General features: G+C 35.8%; 1 protein-coding gene across 2 annotated transcripts in view; it reads right to left on the minus strand.

The window, feature by feature from the left end:
- The window catches only part of slc38a3b (solute carrier family 38 member 3b), an 88,251-nt gene that overhangs the window by 58,431 nt on the left and 12,973 nt on the right, over window positions 1-16,847 (minus strand). The gene's annotated exons all lie outside the window — the stretch shown is intronic.

The raw sequence follows: 16,847 nt of genomic DNA on the forward strand, positions 1-16,847 counted from the left end.
TCTTTCTTTTTATTCTTGTGTTGAACACAAGTTTACATGCAAACAGAGGAAGGTAATTATTGCTGTAAGAGAAAGTGGATGTACAGAATTTGTGCTTATATTTGTGAGTGTATCCACATGTATGATCTCTGACATGTATTTGATGTAAGTGTAAAACTAATTGAGAAAATAAAAAGATAATAAAAAAGGGTTAGTTCATTAAAAAAATTATATTTATTTACCACTGACCACTCCTCAAGTGCTTTCAAACCTGTTTGAGTGTCTTACTTCTGTTGAACACAAAAGAAGATATTTTGAAGAATGTTGGAAACTGGTAATTATTGGCTTCCATGGTATTTGTTTTTGTATTTTTTGTATTTGTTCAATAAGTTTCCAAGCAGTGGCATTGCGAGGGGGGCCTTTGGGGGGGTTAAGCCCCTGATGTATTGTCAAAAGCCCCTGAACTTTGGAATATTTTGCATTTAAAAAAAAGGTTGTGTAACATTTATCCAGGTACTTAAAATCACCACATACATCACACGCATTATACTTAACGCAGATTTTGTATCTGGTATTTAAATATCCAGCTGTTCAGCAGTACCTGTTTGTACCGGCAGATGAGAGTGGGACTGTTATCACACGGCAAGTGTTAAAAAAAAATCCAACCACTGCACTGCCGCCATTTATTCATTATTTTGAGAAGCTGAAGCTGATGAGGTAATAATACAACTGTTTCGCGAAACTGAATAATTCTAACTACTGATGAAGCTTAATATTTGTTTTCACAGTATAAAATGTGTGTAGTTTTGGTGAAATAATATAACTGTAATCAATAATATGTGCGTCATATCAATGTAAATACATGCAAATTATTCGGGAAAATGTAAATTGTACTATCTTTCTAGATATGATATAGATATCTAGACATATTTATCTAGCTATGGTATAGTCAGTCACATCTGTTTCTGAAGCGAGCAGGGGTGTTCAGCGGGGTGAATTAGAAGTACTTTTTTTGGAGGGGGGACTTCTTTGGGGCTAAGCCCCTTATCGCTTTTGACCCTAGCAACGCCCCTGTTTCCAAAATTCTTCAAAACAATTTCTTTAGTTTTCAACAGAAGAAAGAAACTCAAAACGTTTTGGAACCACTTGAGTTTGAGTCAATTTTTGGTGAACTAACCCTTTAATGAGGTATTAACATTCTTCTTCGTCTAAAAATTAATATTGTTTTACACATTATGGACTTTTATTTACGACACAACTGCATTTCCGTGGACTATAAATAATAATTCCTGAAAATAGTTTTTAAAAAGTGCAAATATTTTAAATTATACAATTATTGTCTCCATATTTACTACAAAAATGCAACTTCCCGACACAATACAGCATTTTTTGTCATTTCCAAAGATCCACATGTGATTGTATTGACAACTTATACACTCCGGCACAGTGGCTCAGTTAGCAGTTAGCACTGTTGCCTCACCAATGTTAGAATAGCTTTGGATTTTTCATTAGTTTTAGTGTTTATTTCTTTTTAACTTTGTTTTAAATTCAGTTAGTTTTAATTAGTTTTTAGAGGCAGATTTACTAGTTTTTATTAGTTTCTATATTTTGAAATTGCTTAGTTTTTGTTTAGTTTTTATTACTATCAGTATTAGTTTTATCTTATTTTTTGTAAATAAGGATATTTGTTAGGTGGAAGAATCAAAATCATCAGAATAAACACTGTATAGGCTAATAAAACTCAACCAAAGATACACTTTTTGAAACATGTATTCAGAGGACACATGAAGACTATCATCTACCCATCCTTAAATTCAAATACAACAGCCCAAAAGACAGCAGCCCTAAGCACAATATGTGTGCAAGGCTGCTTCTGAGGTTAGATACACAGTAGTGATGCGAAGTTCGGTTCTTAAACGAGAACCGAATCAATTGTGACAATCTTCCCAAGTTCAGACTCAACATATCAAAAATATGTAGTCAGCAATCCTAATTTCAGTCAGTTAAAACATCACCATGATCTGAGAATTAAGTTTTGCAACCCAACTGAAGCATGATTCACTTATTTTAAAGTCCATTATGACTTTCTGTTATGAAATAAACTGCGTTTCGCCAGATCCTTTCATTTAAGCTCTCGAGTCGGGTTAACCTGCGCTGCAGTTGTTCAAATTTAGTTCAGTCACAGAAGGATTCGATTAGGATTCGATTTCTATTTCTTTGAACATCCAGTTACAAAGAACGATTTGTTCACGATCGCAATCACTAATACAGAAATAAAACTCATTACTGGGCACAAATGTGTTCAATTAATACTTTTAATTCTCTGCTAAGGTCGTATTTAATATGGTCACCGTGCTTCCGTCATGTACACTTGTTGTTTTTGTTGTGGGAGCAACAACGAGGAGTAGTGTTTGAGTGTGTGTGTTTATGGGTGTTTACCAGTGCTGGGTGGTGGCTGGAAGGGCATCTGCTGCGTAAAATATTTGAAGGAATAGTTGGCGGTTTATTCCACTGTGGTGACCCTTGATAAATTAGGGACCAAGCCGAAGGAAAATGAATGAATGAATGAACTTGAAAAATGATTTATTTAGTCTGAATTTAATCAAATCTATTAAATGTAGTAAAGTTCAACTTAATTAGTTTGTTTAAATTTAACCCATATAAATTGTTTGTAACCGCTTACCTTAAAATAATTTAGTAAATCTAATCAATCCTTTTTTTCAGTATATGTGTATTCTAAGTGCATGTCACTGTACCCTAAGTCTGATGGAAATTAAAATTTCATTATCACCATCAAACCATTCTTTCACTGCACAAAGTTAGCCAGATTCTGCTGTGCTCTAAAATAAAAGTGCACCCACCTAAAGAAACGTCAACTAAAAATTCAGCATGGATTTAGTGACTGGCACTGGCCCAGTCTCCCATGAGACCAAATCTCCATTTATGCGAGCTATTAAGTCGTCGGTTTTCAAAGACAACAATGAGCCGTGGCCCATCAGGTGTAATTTTAGGCCAGCAGATGTTCTCACTCTTCAGCGAAGAGTCTTTCACGTTCCTTAGAAAGATGGAGGCTCGATGACATTAACTGTGGCACTGTTTATTGTATGATTGAGGTTTCTAGACCACCGAATGCTGAGAGCAGCAGGAGAATGTGTAAAACAGTAGGGCCATTGAGACGCCCAGTTGTCATGATATATTTAACACAAATGGTTCGTGGCAACAACCGTCTGCAAGGGAAACCAGACGCTCTCGTGAAGTGTGTGTTTATTTAAAGTCTGATAATTGAGGAAAGTCTTGAGTCTAGTCTATTTACAAATGAGACTGATGAGGAATTGCAGTGTTATGGATGTGACATCTGAAGTAAAAACCTAAAGTATATTTTAACATAAGATTAAAACATCTGTTTATATTTTCTAAAACTGCTAACCATAGAGTTATGGGGTCAGAAAAATATCAATGTGTAAATATACACTCACTGGCCACTCTATTAGGTTCACCTTACTAGTACCGGGATGGACCCCCTTTTGCCTTCAGAACTGCCTTAATCCTTTGTAGCATAGATTCAACAAGCTACTGGAAATATTGCTCAGTGATTTTGGTCCATATTGACATGATAGCATCACACAGTTAAGGCAGAATTTTCAGTTGCACATTCATAATGTGAATCTCCCGTTCCACCACATTCCAAAGGTGCTCTATTGGACTAAGATCTGGTGACTGTGGAGACCATTAGAGTACAGTGAACTCATTGTCATGTTCAAGAAACCAGTCTGAGATGATTTACGACATGGCGTGTTATCCTGCTGGAAGTAGCCATCAGAAGATGGGTACACTGTGGTCATAAATGGATGTACACGGTCAGCAACAATACTCAGGTGGGCTGTGGCGTTGACACGATGCTCAATTGGTAATAATGAGCTCAAAGTGTGCCAAGAAAATAACCCCCACACCATTACACCACCACCACCAGCCTGAACCGTTGATACAAGGCAGGATGGATCCATGCTTTCATGTTGTTGACACCAAATTCTGACCCTACCATCCGAATATTGCAGCAGAAATCGAGAATCATCAGACCAGGCAACATTTCTCCAATCTTCTATTGCCCAATTTTGGTGAGGCTGTGTGAATTGTAGCCTCAGTTTCCTGTTCTTAGCTGACAGGAGTGGCACTCAGTGTGGTCTTCTGCTACTGTAGCTCATCCGACTCAAGTTTGGACGTGTTGTGCGTTCAGAGATAATCTTCTGCAGACCTTGGTTGTATCAAGTGGTTATTTGAGTTACTGTTGCCTTTCTATCAGCTCGAACCAGTGATTAGAAATTTGACTTAACAAGCAGTTGGACAGGAGTACCTAATAAAGTGTCCAGTGAGTATGTTTTATATTTTAAATGAGGAAAATAAACAGGCATTATGGATGTGACCAAAAAAAGTTAGCGAGTTTATAGTATACAACATACTTTGTAGAAATTCTGTGAATTAAACTGCACAACCCAAAAGAAACAATACTAATCAAAAGGATAAGAGTTGCCTACTGTAGAACAAACATGATTGATTTTATTTGATATTTTTGCATTTATGATGAAAAGGCTTCATTATGAATGTGACCGATGTGAAATTGGCACTTGTGTGACTTTGGTAAATCAAATATAATAGTTTGAAAACACTGACAGAGACATTTTTGAGTATTTTACAGTACTGTAAAATACAAGCCTACACAAACAACTTAGAAAGGGTTTTGCTATTTTAATGAAAACTTAATTTTATTCACATTATGTTTGACATTTGTATGGAATTGCTCTAATGCAGATCTGAAATTGCACTCTAATGTCATTAATCTTTAAGTCCCTAAGTGCAATGAAAATCATTTCAAGGAGTTCCCACTTAGATATTACTTGATACTATTAGCAGGTTTGGCATGCTGTCCCAGGACAGAACCCCGAACTTGGAGATAATTGAGCCCAGGGCACCCGTCTGGTCAATTATCATGCAAGGAGATGCAAGATTAGGTAGTTTCTCAAGAGCTCCCCTGGTAAAAAAAAAGGGGGAGATGGGGTGGCTGGGGGCTGGGGGGTAGTGGGGATTCTTTAAAAACTTAGATAAAGGAGAGACAATCATCCTCTCAAAATTAGTTTATAAAAACATCACTTTATTTGAATTTAAGCCAATTAGTTCGACTAATGTTGTTTTAATAATACAATCTTCAAATGTTAGAGGTAGTAAGATTTTTATTTATTATTATTATTATTATTATTATTAAGGATTCATGTAATGGAAAAATAAAAAAGTGATAGTAAAGACGTTTGTAATATTACAGTTGACAGACATTTAAACATAACAACACCACTTATGTTTTCATGATTAAAATAGATTAATATATAATATTGTACAATATTACTGTACCTATTGTATTACAGAGCAAATAAATGCAGTCTCAGTGAGCTTTTTTTCCCAGAACAGGGTTTCTACAGGGTTCATCAGGTCAAATTTAAGACTTTTAAGACCACTATGAATTAAATGTCATGTTTACACAAGGCTAAAGGCTAAGAATTTTTTCTAATGACCGAGTTAAAACATTAAAAAAATATTAAAAACAAATGTTATTTCATGGAAGATAATTAAACCATATTGGTAAATATAGTTAATAAATACACTTTTGTTGAAACTTTTATAGAGATGGATTTTTGGTGACTGGATGGGTGCTAGCCTGATTGAGTAGGTTTACATGAACAGGAAAATTAAGACATGTTTTAAATGATTTAAGACCTACAACACAATATTTCAGTGGATTTAAGACTTTAAGGCCTATTTGTTATTGAAATTTAAGACCTTTTAAGACTTTAAGACCCTGCGGATACCCTGAATAACCCTCAACCCTAAATTCTACTTATATTTCATAATATTACTGTTTTCATTGCATTTTAGAATAAATAAATGAAGCCTTGGAAAGCAAAAGGGGCATCTTATAACAAAAAAACATCTTCCAGACGGATGGTTCAATTAGCGCCACATTTACAGGAACCGTCTTAACAGGATAATGTGACAAGCTTTTGATCAGCCATTGCAAACAGCAGCTCCTCTTTGGGGTCCTGAAGGGGCTGTAAATTCTGGCAGCTTGGATTTCACATGACGATGACATGTGAGGTATGGAGTCCCGAGGCCTCCTGCAATACACGTTTTTGGCAGGCCTGATATGAGCTGACCCACAGAGAAAACCGGACTGAGGTTGAGCCCAAGGTTATTAAAGATAAATTTAGCTCCAACATTTTGACAGACACAGGAAAGTCGATAAAAATAAGCGGTGTGAAGTATAGGCTGTAGCCTACCTCAAAATGTAAATTTATCGCCCTAAACTACTGTAAACAAATCAGTAAATTAGCAGTTTTGTGTATTTTGTGATTTGTGTTTTTATTTTACCCTGTTTATTTATGCTTTTGAATTGCATTATGGGACCTTGCTCTTTCTCCTAACAATATCTAACCTTGGAAAAGTTTGAAAAAGAGGCTCTTATTAACATTTTTAATAGTTTTAAGTGATATATAGGCTGAGTTGGTGTTGTATATTACGCTACAAAACCCTTGTAATAAACTGCCAGTACATTTTCAGTCAGTCAGTCAGTCAGTCAGTCAGTCTTTATTCATTTCCCGAAGGCAATTTGGTTGCAGCATACAGGCATGTCACACATAATACACAAAAGCACATTATACATGAGGGGATGAGTAAAAATTTAAACCGATTTGTTTTACTAATAGGAGTTCTGTATCGAATATCAGAAAGGAGAAGATAAAACTCGTGGTGCATAGGATGGGAATCATCTGACAGAATACTCTGAGCTTTACTCAAAACTTGTCTATGGTATAACTGAGCCATGGTCATCTGTTTTCTCCCTGTTGTGTTTCCTCTTAGGTTCACAATATTCACCAAACAACTCTTATTTTTCACACTTAGAGAATTGAACCAACAAAGCAAGGAACAGGATAACAGTGACTGAATGTATGAACTGTAAATTTGTAATTTTCGACTATTTTACAGACATGATATCATTTCAAACTACTAAAATGTGAATGAAAGTCACTTTGTTAAACTGCAGAGTTGAAGTTTCAACAGCAAAAGTCGACAGAGCAGAGATCAGCTTCCAATAATGCAATTCATAACCGTAAATAAACTGAAAACACTTGAGAATAGAAAAATATGGAAACTCTTAATTAACTCATATTTTTTACAGTGTAATTCACAACCAGTTTGAGATTTTTCTTCTATTTAAGACAAAAAAAAAAGTTATTTTGAAAAATGTTCGATTTCAGGAGTCTGACTTCCGGTTAGGTGAGCTATGGAGTAGGACGTGTTCACTAGGAGGTCCTACAGAATTAGCTATTTTTATCTGAATGAATGCACATTTTTACTTAATACCAAGTGCCTGCAGATACTTATCGACCATCAAACATGAACATCAAGCCGTGAAGGCGTAAATTCTCTAACATGATGTATCGATGCAAACTGAAATATCGACACTGAAAAGTAGGATGAAGGATATGAAACGTTCTCTTTCCACATGTTCGGATGATATCACTGTGCTGGGTTGTGAAAAGGTTGACTCTCTTTTGGCTACTGTGGTAAAACTAGAAGAAAAGTGTGAAGATTTGGAGGCCAGATCTCGTTGGAATAACGTAAGCATTATTGGTCTTCCAGAAAATCAACTTTCTACTGCTGTGGCGGTCTCCAAGCTGATATATGAATCCAGTGGTCTTTTTTCTCCTACTATGGTGGATAATGGCCTCCAAAGTTGTTCAAAATACCTTGATTTGTGTTCAACAATAATAAAAAAGAAACCGTAAAGGCCTGTGACTACTTGAGAGTAAAAAAAAGAGATGAGTAAATTTCACATTTGGGTGAACTATGAGCAGACGCGGACTGGGACAGTATTTTTGCCCAGGAACGTTACTGAAGATCAGGCCACTTGAGCGATCGTTAAGTAAAGACCGGGGTGAGTGGACCATGGGGGGGGGTGATGTTGCTGGGGGTTGAGGAGTGATCGGTAAATGAAAATTGGTCAGGGGGGCTGGAAGATCCCATAATGCAATTCACAACTGTAAATAAACAGAAAACACTTGTGAATCACAAATTACGGCCACTGTTAATTAACAGATTATTTTACAGTGTCGTTCAAAACCCGTTTGAGATTTGTCATGTATTTAAGACAAAAAAAGAAATGATTTTGAAGTAATTTTTTTCCTATTATGGATGTCAATGGCCTCCTGTATCCAACATTCTTCAAAATATCTTAATTTGTGTTCAACACAAACAAAACAGAAACTCGTAAAGGTCTGCAACGACTTGAGAGTGAAAAAAGAGATGAGGAAAATTTTACAGTTGGGTGAACTATGAGCAGACGCAGACTGGGACAGTATTTTTGTTTGTGAAAGTTAATGGAAATCAGGCCACTTGAGCAAAAACCCGGGTAGGTGGGACGGTGAGGGGGTTGAGGAGCTATCGGTAAATGAAGATCGGGGGTGGGGGGTGCTGGGACAGAGCGATCAGTAAGTGAAGAAAAGAGGTGGTTGTGGTCAGGCCTGATTCATGGTAGCAGGCCAGATAAGCCATCAGGCCAACAGGATTGACCATTAGGCCTCCCTATGGCAAGTCCGCCCCTGACTATAAGCAATTCCATGCAAATGTCAACCATGCTATGAAAAAATATACAAGTTTTCACCAAAATAGCGAAACCTTTTTTTTGTGTAGGCTTGTATATTACCTCATGGTTGTGAAAGCTTTGGGTGTATGGCTATACACAATAAATGTACTATATAAATACACACATTACATATATTCAACAAGTAGTGATCCCACACTCAAAAAAAAACATACTTTTGCTGCTTGTTTCAACTACTTACTTAAAATGAGTTGAAACAACACAATTATTAAGGTTTTTTTAGGACAACTTAACTGCTTTATGTTCAATCCACTTACATTTGTAAAAATTACTGAGTTAACTTAATGGATTTGTGTCGGGACTACATGGAGGAATTGTGGAACCAATGTTTGCCATTTCCTTAAAGTTTTTACATAATTATATATTCATATTTAAGTTTTACTTTCCTGTTACTCACTTGGGAACTATTTTATAGCCGTGAGAAGATGTTACTTGAGAAATGTTTACAATAATAAGGTCTGTCCACATCAAACTGTGAAAAATGTGACGTACAGTGGAATTAGTTGCTCATCTTAAGTCATATTTGTTTTTATTATATTTACAATATTAAAAATAAAACACAAACTAATTAAATAAGATTAAGTCATTTTCTTTTCTTAAATATTCAAGCTTATTTATTATATAAAGCGCTTTTGTACACTTTCAACTAGTACAAAATGCAGCTGCCAGAGTTCTTACCAGATCTAGAAAATTTGATCACATCACCCCAATTTTATCCTCCTTACACTGGCTGCCTGTTAAGTTTCGTATTGAATTTAAAATATTGCTTCTTACATATAAAGCTTTAAATAATCTAGCTCCTGTTTATCTAACCAATCTTCTGTCTCGCTACAATCCAACTCGCTCTTTAAGGTCTCAAAACTCAGGGCTTCTGGTAGTACCTAGAATAGCAAAGTCGAGTAAAGGAGGTCGAGCCTTCTCATTTATAGCTCCTAAACTCTGGAATAGCCTTCCTGATAACGTCCGAGGCTCAGACACACTCTCCCAATTCAAAACTAGATTAAAGACCTATCTGTTCAGTAAAGCATACACTTAGTGCACCACTTAGTGGGCTTCCACACAGGTTCTGCATCTTGTTGATATACACTATGAACAGCAGCTATGCTAATTATTTTCTTTATTCTCCATTTCCACCTGGGGATACTCTTCCTGAGGCCCTCAGACTATGCAGAGTCACTGATTCGATCCAAGACCTACGACGAGATGATCCCAAGGTTTCCATATCCTGGACCAGGCCGTATCCTGAGCAGCTACTGTGGTGGTCATGGAAGAGTGGAGAACATGAGACTGATTCCTGTGACGCTTCAGAGACAGACGAGTCTTCGCTGAGGCCAGCTTCCTGTCTCCGCCACTGAGACTGCAGCTCTGCACAAGACGTTTGGCCAGCGGAGAAATTAAAATGGTCGTGCCCAACTGAGCCTGATTTCTTTCAAGGTTTTTTTTCTTCACTTTCGCCATTTAGTGAAGTTTTTTTTCCCTCTCCGCTGTCGCCTCTAGCTTGCATGGTTCAGGATCTATAGAGCTGCACATCGTTGGATTTGCTCTTCAATATTTGGACTCTCAGTAGTGATTATAAAACCACACTGAACTGAGCTGAACTGCACTTAAACACTACAAACTGAACTACACTGTTCCTATTTACTATGACCTTTTATGTGAAGCTGCTTTCACACAATCTACATTGTATAAGCGCTAGACAAATAAAGGTGAATTGAACTTTTTGGAATAACTACCTTTATAAAAAAAACAGTACTGTAAAATACTCAAAAATAACTCTGTCAGTGTTTTCAAACTATTATATTTGATTTACCAAAGTCACACAAGTGCCAATTTCACATCGGTCACATCCATAATGAAGCCTTTTCATCATAAATGCAAAAATATCAAATCAAATCAATCATGTTTGTTCTATAGTAGGCAACTCTTATCCTTTTGATTAGCATTGTTTCTTTTGGGTTGTGCAGTTTAATTCACAGAATTTCTACAAATTAAATTGTATACTGTAAACTCGCTAACATTTTAGGTCACATCCATAACGCCTGTAAATTTTCCTCATTTAAAACATAAAACATGTTTACAGATTGATATTTTTCTAATCCCACAACTCTGGTTAGTAGATTGGGAAAATATAAACAGATGTTTCAATATAACCTTAACATATACTTTCTCTGTGAATTTATGTTTTGAGATTACTGCAAATGTCACATCCATAACGCTGGAATTGCACCTATCCCTTTAACATAATGGCCAGAAGGGAATCATAAAGTTAATCAACTTTAACTAACTACTTTTTGAAACGAGAAATATGATAACTCAGGTGTAAAGCGCAGTAAAGACCTGTCAGGCTCTCTCGTCATTTTATCATCCTTGCAGCTGTTTCACACAATGCACTGTCCTTGATAACCATTCAACAATGTTCAGCCGTATCAAAGAGCCTGCGTGTTCACACATAATACTGACGTCAGACTGACCAACACCTCAAACTAGGGTCAAAATAGACTTTTAAGGGGAAAGAGTTTTTATTTCTTAATTTATACTCATTCATTCATTTTCCTTCGGCTTCGTCCCTTATTCATGAGAGGTCACCACAGCGGAATGAGCCACCAACTATTCCAGCATATGTTTTACACAGTGTATGCCCTTCCAACCGCAACCCAGTATTGGGAAACACCCATACACACTCTCGTTCACACACACACTCATACACTATGGCCAATTTGGTTTACATAATTCATTATTAGTGCATGTGTTTGGATTGTGAGTGAAACCGGAGTACTCAGAGGAAATTATTAAGGTTTTCTTGGGGACAACCTAATTGTTTTATGTTCAATCCACAAAATGATTGAGTTAATTTGTTTATTTGACATGGACATCACAATTACACTGAACAAACCAAATGCATTAGTTAAAGTGTTTTAGCAGACTTGCTAATTTTCACCACCTGTCCAAGGGAGGCTTGACATAAAATGAAAATAAAATAAATACATATACACAACATTATAATTCTTTATATAAAATTGCTAAAAGGCAAAAGCAAAGGTGTCATGATCAAACAAACTAATAGTAGATTATTTGTGTAATCACTGCTGTTTTGTTATTAACCACTTTTTAAGAACACTACTAAAATCATTTACATTACCTTCTGATTTTAGGCTAACAGGTAAATCGATCCACATTTTGTTTCCCTGAACAGAGAAAACAGATTGACCAAAGAACCTCTTACACTTTAGAACAAGACAGGCTCCATTAGCCATCGCTCGTGTGACTCTGTGAGGGGTTTAATGCCTACACTGTAAAACCCAACAGTCAACTTTATCAAATTAAATGAGTGTAGTTAACTCAAAATATTCTGAAAGTTAATGCTACTCATTTGAAAAGAGTTTTGAAGTCAGTGTTGAAGGTAATGAGTTAATTAAATACCTCATTGCTTCAACTTAAATGGAGTAAGTTCACAGTACTCATATAGATTAGTTTTTAACTCAAATGGTTTGTAGCAATCGGTTTCCTCAAATGGTTTGAGTTGCCTTAACTTACTGGTTTTACAGTACTCAGTTGGTTTGAGTTCTCTTCATTTATTGGGTTTTACTGTGCTCAAATTGCTTCATTTACTCAAATGGATTAAGTTCACAGTACTCATTAGGACTAGTTTTGTAACTTAAATGGTATGTTGCAATCGGTTTTTCTCAAACGGTTTAAGTTACCTTAAGTTTTTGGATTTACAGTGTACTTTTACTCCACTTCTTCCCTTCAAACTGCAGTCACTACTTTAATTTTGTCTTGTCTCTGGGGATTGGCTAAATAGCCTTGTGTTGCCTGTCCAATCAAATCACACATAGAAGGTAAATCGCATCATAATGAACTACCTCAAGACATGGGTGATTTATAATTGCAGCAAACTGTTTGGAAGCATTAAAGTAAAAATCGGGTTGACATCAGAATCCCAACGTCGAACTTAAAATCACACCAAAACCTCAATGTCCATTGTCCAACCTAAAATCAACCAAATATCAATGTCTAATGATGTTACAGCCTGATGTTGTGTGGACCTTACCACTATGACGTCTATCAGAAGTTGGATTTTGGTTGCCATACCTGACAAATAAATGTCAGTATTTGACATCAATATGAGATGTTGAAATATTAAGATGTTGGCTCGACGTTGGGTATTGATCACTTTCCAATACAACCTATATCCTTAGGCACTTGCTAAACCAGGGGCACTGCTAGACATAAAGCTCTACTGGGGCAACCCCCTCGCACCCCCCCCCCTCAAGTTCATAAGTTCACAGTACTCATATAGATTAGTTTTTTTAACTCAAATGGTTTGTAGCAATCAGTTTCCTCAGACGGTTTGAGTTGCCTTAACTTATTTGGTTTTACAGTACTCAGTTGGTTTGAGTTCTCTTCATTTATTGGGTTTTACTGTGCTCAAATTGCTTCATTTACTTAAATGGATTAAGTTCACAGCATTTATAAGGACTAGTTTGTGAGCTAACATGGTTTGTTGCAATCAGTTTCCTCAAACAGCGTGAGTTACCTTAGCTTTTTGGGTTTTACAGTGTACTGATTTGATCAGAAAACAGCATTGGTCATAAATTATTTAAACATTTAAAAACCTATTTAAGATAATTAAATGTAATAAAACTATGAAAACTAAAAAGGTTTCAATGGTTTGCATAAAACCTCACAATGATGCCATTGCATAGGTTTTAAATCCGTAATTTTAATTGCTTGTTTATATATCGAATCAATAGGCTGAATCGATAAGTTAACTTAAAGAGTCCCTATTATGGGTTTTTGAAAATGAGCCTTTTTCAGAATAGTTCAGCTTTTGCCACTGTGTGGATTAATACTGAATCTGCGTCATTGTTATTACTTGGGGTTCGGGTTAAGAGTAGAGTAATATGGTAGTGTTTAACTGCATTGCTTAATTGCATTACTGCATTGGGCTCTCACATACTTTCTGCTCCGTCATACTGTCTTGAGCTGTACGCAGTCGACCAATCGCAATAGACTGGGTCAGCGGACCAATCAGCGCAGATTAGCTTTGCACTAAGGAGGGGTTTGGGAACAAATTAATTGCTGAAAGATTCATATGGGAGTCGCAGGGATAAACAATGAAAGTGTTTTTTTAACCTTGCACGCATATCAGCATGTTGTTGGAGACCCCCAAAAACAAAAAATTACTTTTTATAATGCAAAATAGGAGCTCTTTAATTAATTTGTGTTGGGACAAAAATACTAAAAAATTAATATTTCCTTTAAGTTTTTACATATTTATAAATTCATATTTTAGGTTTCTTTTCCTATTACTTAAATGGGATATATTTTATATCTCCAAGAAGAAATGTTTATAGTAATGTCCATAAAACATTTTAGAATTTGTTGCACATCTAAAGTCATATTTGGTTTACTACATTTATAATGTTAACAATAAAGCACAAAATAATTAAATAAGATCAAGCCCTTTTCATTTCTTAAATATTCAAGCTTATTTATTATATAAAGCCTTCTTTGAAATAATTACCTTTATAAAAACTATAACGTGAAAGATATTATTACAGTGAAATAAACATTCTCATACTGTGAAATAAAAATTTAGGTCATACCACACAGCCCTAATCAAAATCATTATTATGTTGGTCAATACTATCATCACTATATTATAATACTATAAATAATTTATTTATTTAAATGACTGTCAATTTCAGAGCCGGATCTACTGTTACACATGCATTTTTATTCTCAGTACGTTATGTTAATTTATTACATAACAAACAAGTGTTCAATTCAATACTACAAGTGTTTATTTCAACACCAACCAATATATTTGGATTCATTTTTGCACATTTTGTCATATTTCTCTATAAAAATGATAACATTGGTCAACGTGACTGAAACATTTACCTTTTTTACTTCAGTAAATTGCTTGTCACTTGATTTCACTAGTGTCTTTTAGGATTTTTGAGTGTGTGGAAGTTGATTTCACTTGTTGGGACTTTATTTTGGTCAATGGACCTATTACAATGTTTTGAACTCACAGTGAGTCTTTATTTTTTCCTATTAAATAGATCCCATGCACAATGCTCAAACAGTCATCAATGACCTTTATAAAGTCCCTCTGAATCTACTTTACAAGCCTGCACCGACTCAAGAAGATTGATTAAATTCTAAATGGTTTTCCAGCAGTCAGACGCTTTTTCCCACACCGCCGGTGCAAATGTTATGGGTCTGCTTCTTTATTTACAGGGTCGCAGTCTGTCCCGGCCGGTTTGTTCCATGTTGCTTCAAAACATCTCAGCTCTCGACGCCAAGAACGAGAGAACACAACCTATGCTGTGATTGGTTGGCACAATCAGCTCCAGAAGCCCATGTCTGCTGGTGTGGCATTACTGGCAGTTTACACGTGAGTAACAGGCTATGGTTAAAATGGTCTCTACTGTACAGCAGAGCAAACATGACTTATTTTAAAGACAACTGGAGTTAATCAGGGTCCTAGAAATGTAAGAAATTTGGCATACTTATTAAAGATAAAATGATTAGCCCTTTAGTGAAACTTATATTCTTTTCCTAATATTTCCCATGTTTAACAAAGCAAGGAGAAAGTCTTATCTATTTAGTTTTGGGTGGAATAATTGAGAAAATTATTGTAAATATAAATAAATAATATATACAGTGGGGAAAAGTATTTAACATGTCACCATTTTCCTCAAAAAAAAAATTTTCTAAAGGTGTTGTTGACTTGAAATGTTTACCAGATGTTGATAACATCCAAAGAAATCCATATATGAAAAGAAAACAAATCTAATTCGTTTACAAATCAAGTTATGTGCTATAAAATGAAATGACGCAGGAAAAAAGTATTGAACACATGAAGAAAGGGAGGTGTAGAAAGGCAGTGAAAGCCCAGACAGCAGCTGGAATCTCTCAGTAGTTCTCCAGCAACCGTCCGCCTTTCCTCAGTGTAAATGAATATCAGCTGAGATTAGAGATTTAGAGATTTCAGCTGCTGTCTGGGCTTTCACTGTCTTTCTTCACCTCCCTTTCTTCATGTGTTCAGTACTTTTTTCCTGCATCATTTCATTTTATTACACATAAAATAATTTGTAAACTAATTAGTAGGGATGCTCTGAGCAGGATTTTTGCAGCCGATGCCGAGTTCCGATTCCTTGTCATGGTGATCAGCAGATACAGACAATGAATTCTGATGCTTCAAACTTTATATAACTTTGCTATTGCAGTAAGTACCATTCAAGTATGATAAGGTGGAGATCACTCCTTAATTAAGAATGTTGAATATATCCCATAAACATGTTTCTTATAAATATTTAGTGTGGACATGTAATGGTTGAAGCAGCTTTACAGAAAATTATAGATAAAACAGATAATGTTTTTTTGGATGGAATTCTACGTCTCAATAAAGAAAAAGTTTGGAGTGTATATTTGATGCATAAGAAGCTAAAATGCACATCTATAAATCTATTACTTCTTTCCTAAAAGAAAATAGGCCCATAAACTACTGTTTATTGCAACAAGTTATCTTACTAAACATATTAATGTTAAAAAAAGAAGGGTTTTAAGTTTTTTTTTTAATTCCCTAATATTTAGAGCCAGGTTTTAGTGAACTTGCAATAGTTAAAAACACAAAACTTTCAGTTCTTACATGTGAAAAGGCCTAAATACAAATGTGTTTGGAAGGCCATTCAAATATTTTGCTCATCTCCAACTATTGACAGCAGCAGAAAGATTGCAGCTTCATACAGCTGCTGTGTTGGGAGCGCAGAGATGGCTTACACCCGCACACATCATTTACATCTTCACATGTTGTAGCGCTGCTGGCGAGTGCGTGTGCAACTTGCTCTGTGTGTAAACTCGTAAACAAACACTTGTATTCGGGTTATGAGATTGGTGAGCACCGATCGAGTCATAAAATGTGATTATTGGCCGATACCGATCTCCTGCCAATTTATCGGAGCATCCAACACAATCTCACGGCAATTCGGAACTTTTTGAATTAGTGGCTAATTCGTGTGAATTCGTACAATTTAGTACGATTTGCTCATCCCCCAATGATGGTTGGGTTTAGGGGTGGGGTTAGGTGCTACGCCTCCTTCTTAAAACCGCTCAATTTCGTACGATACGTTTCATTCAATGCTTATGT

The sequence above is a fragment of the Danio aesculapii genome, chromosome 6 (genome assembly GCF_903798145.1).
Source record: "Danio aesculapii chromosome 6, fDanAes4.1, whole genome shotgun sequence".
Lineage (NCBI taxonomy): Eukaryota > Metazoa > Chordata > Actinopteri > Cypriniformes > Danionidae > Danio > Danio aesculapii.